The 7,414-nt window shown below is 48.0% G+C and overlaps 1 pseudogene; it reads left to right on the top strand.

The window, feature by feature from the left end:
* The first annotated feature begins 550 nt into the window (after positions 1–550).
* Positions 551–6,149, top strand: LOC122702004 (annotated as a pseudogene).
* Positions 6,150–7,414: the final 1,265 nt, after the last annotated feature.

Here is a 7,414-nt window from a genome sequence, read left to right as displayed (position 1 = left end):
AGGGCATATATAATAGTAAAATGAAGTCAAATGATTAGGAATTGATGAGTTTTGAGGTCTTATTGCTTTGGTTTTAATATAATTTAACTCCAAGTTTATAGAATTTAATTTTTAATACTGGCTTTTTTTTTTTTTTTAACAACTAGCTCGCAACAGCCCTGATAATTCAACAGTTGGCTGTCATGCGCTTGCGCTGGCCTCAGCCTCTCTCTAGTCAGCACCATTACTGTTATTTGGGGTGAAGAGGCACACACACAAAAAAGGCTAATTTGCGCACAACTTGGAAATGGCAAAGCCAGAATTCAACCTGGGCAGTCTGGCTCCATTATCATCTCACTAACCGCTTCTCTCGCAAAAACTGGGTGTCTTTCTGTCTAGATCAGCAACGCATAGGCCTTTTTTTTCCTGCTTGTCTCCGGACAAACATCCACTGCATTTGGCCGGTGACTCACAGAAGAGCTCCGTGTTTAAGTGAGGCTCCTTCCCAGGACCTCAGAAACAAGCTGAAGGCCTCCATCTGCCTGCACACCCAAGGGTCTCCAGCGCGGCAATGAGCTGCGCAGGACCACACCTGGCCATGCGCCGCATTCGGCCAGGCGGGGCGCTGCCCTCGAGGCCCGACTGCGCCTGCGTCCAACCGCACATCCATTATGGAAAGGAGGGTCCCTTAATGTAGCGCAAATTATAGCTGGAACACAAGCAAATTGCCGGCTTTTACTAGCACATAAACTGAGCGGAACCTTTGAGATGGATCCGCATTACCCTAAACGGCATCCATAATTCATACCTGCAGCAGCAATGCCTCCCTCTCGGAGGGCCGGAGCCCATCTATTATTGATGGGCCCCTTGGAAGGCCGCGACAGAGTGTTTCTCATGCTCCAGCCATCTGCCGGCGTGGTCAATTCCTCAGGCGGCGGCAGCACATTTATTCATCAGAATCAACTCCCAATTAGTTTCCTAGCAGGACCCCGGGGGGGATTTATTTGAGGAATCAAAGTGAGTGTTTCTAGAACAGTACCCCATTCCCACCCCCGCGACGCTAATCAATACACACAGAACCAGACAGCAGCAGGCAAGCGTTCGTTTTCGCTTAGAAATGCTGCTGCCTTTGGAAATCACGGGGAGCAACGCTAAAAAGCAATACTCGTTTCTCCCGGCGGTGGAGGGTCTGGATGGCTGGGGGCTTCTTGCGATCTATGGGGAGGTTCCTGAATCTGGAGGTCCCAGAGCACAGATATCTGGGTGATCTTTACATCACGTAGACTTTATGAAGTGTCCATTATATTCTAAGTTCTTTGTAAAAGGCCTTGTAACAATTCTTTGAGATGGTTTACTTATTATCCCACCCACTCCCCTTTTTTATAGCGGGGAAACTGAGTTTAAATAACTCACCCAAGGGCACGCCGCTAGGAAGCGGCAATGCTAAGATTTGAGCCCAGGAAAGCTGATTCCAAAATCCAGGGGTTTAACCATTACTCCATGCTGCCACCTGGAGGAAGAGGGAAGGGAACCCACAAGTGATTTCCTGTGGGTCACAAATCCCTAGTGAAACTGGGATATTTAGCTAAAATAGCACTACAATCAGGCTGACCAAAACCAACAGACTGGTTGAGTATGGAGGTAAATGCTGGGTATGTGTGCGTGCTCTTTCGTGGTGTGATTTATTGTCTTATTGAATGCCTGATTTTTAAACGGCTAAATAAATTAATGGCTGTTAATAAAGAAAGGGCTTTAAAAGACTAGATCCTTTAAGTGAGTCTCTGGGGAGGGGATATGGAGGATGAATTGGGTACCCAGAATTTAGAAGGCTGAGATCCACTGGACAAATAAAAAACCATTAGAGTTTAGAGCTGGAAGGAAAATAGTCATCAAACACTCAGGTCCATTAAACAGCTGCCCAGGTACCAGGCTTTGTGTCTGGCTCTGGGGATACAAGAATCAATAAGATGTGGATTCTAATGTCCCCAACAGACTAATCAGGTAGATTAAATAGACAAGTAAATAACTGTAACATGTGGCAGAATAACACAGGGCTGGGTATAAACACAGTCTCCCCACAACCACGCCTTCTCCTTCCCTCCACAAGGCAGGCTCAACGCAGGTGGAGGGAATCACACCATGGTGTGTTCTGGTCAGACTGTGAGCTCTGCAGGGCTCTTACCTGGTCCGGCTATCCTTTTACCTGTCCCTGGCCAGTTTCTAAAACCTCATGTCTTCCTTCTAGAAAGTTGTGGCCTGCAGTAAAAGGGCTTAACGCTTCTACCACTTCACCAGCAAACTTCTCTACATCTGTGTCTCCCAACCTCTGTGTCTCGTCTCCATCCTCTCCACCTATGGACCACACCACAGAAATGGTCCAGTTGGTGTGAGGTTCATGATGGGCCCTCGGCCATGGAGCTGCCCCTGAACAGAAACGGAGATGGTGTCCAGAGCTGAGAGTGGAACAGAGGGGGAGACTGTGGTACCAAGGGGAGGGTTTGCATAACCAGGGGAGATCAACTTCAAAGTCCAAAGGAGTTGCCCAGATGAGGAGACTTTCCAACACATAAAACCAGGGATGGAAAACCCAAAGATAGACGAGCTGGATGATGGGTCAAGCAGGCTAGTGACTGTTTACAATACTTCAATGCCCCTATCTCCCCTGACCTATCGGAGAAAGTCCAGAATGGGAAAGAGTGGTATGAAGGTAGGAAATGGAAATATCCCAAGAGCCCTAAATATTTCCCCACTGCTTTTTTTTTTCCTGCCAGATAGATTATAAATAGCAGTGACTGCAGATGTTGAGAAGCAATGTGAGTGAGGGGCTGCCATGTTGATTGTGTCTGGCCCAGCCTGCTCAGGAGGCCAACACCCCATCATTCCCCAATAAATCAGCAGGTCATTTTTCACTGAACTGAAGCTCAATACTCCCATCGTTTTCTCCCCTAACCAGCCCTGAGATTGCTCTGTGCTCTTTATTACCTTTCAATGACTTAAGCCCCTGAACTGAATAACTTCATCAAGGTGTCAACCTAAACAGATTTTCCCCATAATGGCCCAACTCTCACAGGTTCTTAATGAAAAATATTGATTCCCAAGGATTAGTTGCAGATTTATGTGTTGGGATGTTGATCTCTCTGTCACCTGGCACCTTATCAGGAGATGAAAGAACCTAGGTCCCCTTCGTGGTTTTAAAAAAGCAATCACTGGCTATGTCAGGGGGCAGCTTCGGTCCAGGAAAACAAATAAAATTCTGTGTCTGGATCCCATGGAAAACTAACAGATAGCGAAGGGAGTGGGAGGGCCTGGCACCAACACACCTGTCTCTCTTTCCTCATTAAGCATCTTCACTGGTTGGGTTCTGGGGAGACCAGGCATGGAGGAGCTGGGAGCAAATGTGACAAGCAGCCGTTCTGGTATGACTGATCTCTGGGACACAGTCTGGAGGCTGGAGTACACCCTGTCTGGGGCTGGAGACACTAACTGGAAGGAATTCAGCAGCTGCTGTCTCCAAATGGCATTCAGTCAGCATCAGCCTAAGTTGGCTCTGCCAGCTCACTCTGTTAAACATGATCCTCAAGGGATGAAGTTGAGACTCTGGCACCTAAAACCTCAGAATCTCTCCCATCACCCAGAGGTGGCTGGGATGATATGATTCATCCTTTATCTATTTGATAAATATTTATGGAGGGTCTACTATGTGCCAGGCACTGTGCAAAGCATTGGGGACACGGTAGTCAGCAGAGTCAGATATGGGTTCCTCCTCTCAAGGAAAAGGCCCCCCCCCCACAAAAAAAACCCACATAAATAAATGTAAAACTGCAGCTGTGATGAGACAAGGTCCCACATAGGGATGAATATAGGGCTGCAATAACCTGAAATGAGAGGCCCTACCTTGTGAGAGAGGTCAAGAGAGATTCTCCAAGGAAGTGATGGTCAAGGTAACACCAGAAGAACAGGGAGTGTTTTGGAAAAGAAGGAAGGCTGGGGAGCACTTGGGCAGAGAAATGGTGTCCGCATAACCTCTTTGGGGTCATTATCCTAAGAACAATAATAAGCCACTGAAGGATTTTAAACAGGAGGGTGACCTGACCTGATCTTTACAAAGATCACTTTGGCTGCTCTGTGAAGAACAGATGGAAACAGCTTTAGAGCAAAAACAGAAAGAAGAGGAAGGCTTAGGAGGGTGGTCTAGGCAAGAGACAGAGAAGGCAATGGCACTCCACTCCAGTACTCTTGCCTGGAAAATCCCATGGACGGAGGAGCCTGGTGGGCTGCAGTCCCTGGGGTCACAAAGAGTCGGACATGACTGAGCAACTCCACTTTCACTTTTCACTTTCATGCATCAGAGAAGGAAATGGCAACCCACTCCAGTGTTCTTGCCTGGAGAATCCCAGGGACGGTGGAGCCTGGTGGGCTGCCGTCTGTGGGGTCGTGAAGAGTCGGACACGACTGAAGCGACTTAGCAGCAGCAGCAGCTAGGCAAGAGACAAAGCAATGATGAAGATGGAGAAAGTGGACAGAATGGAGATTTGGGAGGAAAAATCTACAGGCATGATGCCGAATTGAATGTGGGGCAGGGATAGGCTGAGGGGAAGGAGAACAAGGATAATTCCCACAGTTCCTGACTGAGCCATTGCTTCTCTGAAGTGATGGCCTCTCACTAGGGGCCACCGTGAGGTTCCCTAACCACTGGGAACCACCGCAGAGCAATGTGCTCATGACCTTTTCACCTCTTAGAGCAGGGATGGCAAAAGTCTTCTGTAAACAGCCAGGTAGAAAATACGTGTGGCTTTGAAAGCCATCCTTTCTCTGTTATTCAACTCTGCTGTTGTAAAGCGAAAGCAGCCACAGGCTATATGTAACACATGGGTGTGGCTGTGTTCCAATAAAACTTTATTTACAAAAACAAAAGGCCAACAGGGTTGACCTCTGCCCAAGAGGACCTGGATGAATGGGATGAATGTGAAAACTCAGCTGACGCCAGGAGTTCCCAGTCTCAGTAAGCTGGAGTATTCCATTGAAACAGGGCATTCATTCCCAGGCCTGGAAACTTTGGACCTGCCCAGGAAAATGAAGCGGAACACTGAGGACTCTGAGGGCCCAGGTCCCCACAAAAGACTTCAGGTCAGGGGAAGATTCACAGAGCTTGAGCTGGGCTCATAAAATAGACCTTCAGCTTCTTCAGGCCTCCTCGGGGGCCCCCAACACCTTCCAGAGAGGAACCCAGGACAAGTCTTTCCCATACATATCCATCTATATTTATAACAGAATTTTTTTTTTAAACACCAGAAGGGTACATACGCAAGAAACTAGTAAGTGCTTATCTATAGGCCTAGGAGTGGTAAAGAGACTCTCACATGTATACATTTGTATATCATTTTAGGTTTTGAACCGTAGGAATAATATTACTCAAGCATTGACTACTTGAAAAAATTCATAAATATGTTTGTTCATAAAACACCCTCTGTTTCTATAATAGATAGAAATGTATCTAGTTGCCTACCATCAGAATTTTTTAACTACTGAAAAATACTCATATTTATCTGAAAAAACACAACCTAAAATTAGGCCTGGGCCACAGCTTCGCGAACATCCCTGTAAAACTGGGCTGTAGGAATGAGGGGCACAGCCAGCTGCTGGGGTGCAGGGCTGACTGTGTAACACGACGGGCTTCAGAGCCCCAGGCGACCAGGAATTCCTGGAGGGCAAGGTGTTGTCCCACTCCCACTGTGCCCTCCCCCAGCCCTGGATTGAGGTGAATCGAGGACGGGCTGCTCTCCACTTCCCTGCTCGCACTTCGCCCTCTCGCCTCCAGCCCTGGCTCCTCCACCCACCCTGTTCCTGGTGGATCTGGTGGGCCGACTTGTGGCCCAGGCTCTGGACTACCACATGTGCACCTACAGTGGGGAGAACTGCTTCAAGCCCATGCGCTGCCTGGCCGTGGTCACCTACGGCACAACTATACAGACTTACTACACCCCAATCAGGATGAAGGTGAGCGAGTCTTGTGTGCCCAGCTGCTTTGAGACCATGTACAATGGTCGCTCCAAGCTCGTATGCACCACATCCTGCTGCCAGTACAACCTCTTTATGGCTCTGGCCTCTTGGCTCCCTGGACCCTGGCCCTGGCCCTCATACTCCTGGCCCCCCTCGGGGGTCTGCTCTAAAGCCCTGTTGCACTGGCTACAGACTCACTGGAGGGCAGAGCACAGAGCAGCGTGGCCCCACCCTCTCCCACTGCACTCCCCACCCACGCTTCCCCTCCCCAGACCTCCCCAGCCACACTCAGGACTATCTGCAAGGACTCTTGACCTCCCCCAGCCAGCCACCCTGGAGTCTGCTTCCAGGTCATGACCTGTTGTTTTTCTAAAGGCTGATGTGGAACCACAACATAAAGAGATTAAAAATAAAATTAGGCATGGGGCAGATTTTAAGCACAGCTCCAATGTACACAGAACTGCAGATTATCCGGTGAAAGGTGAACAAAAGCTCTGTTTTCTGGTTTGGTTCTCAGGTTTGCTCTCTCAGTTAGTAGAATCCTGCTTCCAACTTCTCCCCTTGTGTTTTCAACAACTTTCTGTCTTCAGGTAAGAGCATCCACTTTTACTTAGGGAACTTACCCTGGTGCACTGAAGATTGTTGGCCAGGACTGTCAATAGAGAGGTTGCTGCCCTTCTAGTGTTGGTCATGTGACCCAGGTGAAGCCAATCAGATTATTCCTCCCTGGACTACAGCTTGAGGTGGTCCTTGCAGAGAAAGAAAAATAGTGAAGATGCTTTGAGGGGTTTTCTGTTACTTCTTGTTACCTAGATCTTTGGGGCAAATCTTTCAAAGATATGATTGTTTGACTTCTGTTTCAATTTTAATTGATTTTTTTTTTTTTAGCCTAGGTTGGCCAAAATCCATTCTTGTGGCTTAGTACTGGTGAGGGTATCCTGTTTAAAAATATCCAATATCTCCCTGTGGCCTGCAACACAGAGGGCAGACAGGACATACAAGTCCCAACAACCACTAGTGTGGCACATTCTCCCCCCCACCCCATACCAGACACCCTCTGCTTCAGCACCACTAGAATTTCTGCTTTCTCCAAATGCATCCATATGTAAATCAGTGCTGCATTCCCACTTTGTCACCTGGGGGAGGGGGGAAAGTCCCTACTCATCATTTGAGGCAGCATTTGGTGGCAGATCAGGGCGCCAATCCTGATGTAGACAGGACTGTTGGCCAGCAGTGGCTTTTTGATAAGCCCTGTTCTCCAAATGTGAGATTAGCCAGGCTCTCTTCCCTTGAGAAACACATCAGAATCTACCAAGCTCTGAGATCCCCCTAAACCCATTTCAGAGATCCAAAATGATAGCATTGTCATTATGACAGCTCTGAATTTAAGCGTTTCTACCAGCCAACCTCTATTCCTTCAAGGTCTTGATTTTCT

The sequence above is a fragment of the Cervus elaphus genome, chromosome 10 (assembly GCF_910594005.1).
Source record: "Cervus elaphus chromosome 10, mCerEla1.1, whole genome shotgun sequence".
Taxonomy (NCBI): domain Eukaryota; kingdom Metazoa; phylum Chordata; class Mammalia; order Artiodactyla; family Cervidae; genus Cervus; species Cervus elaphus.
Note: the sequence above shows the minus strand (reverse complement) of the source record. Positions and strands in the feature narration are given on the sequence as shown.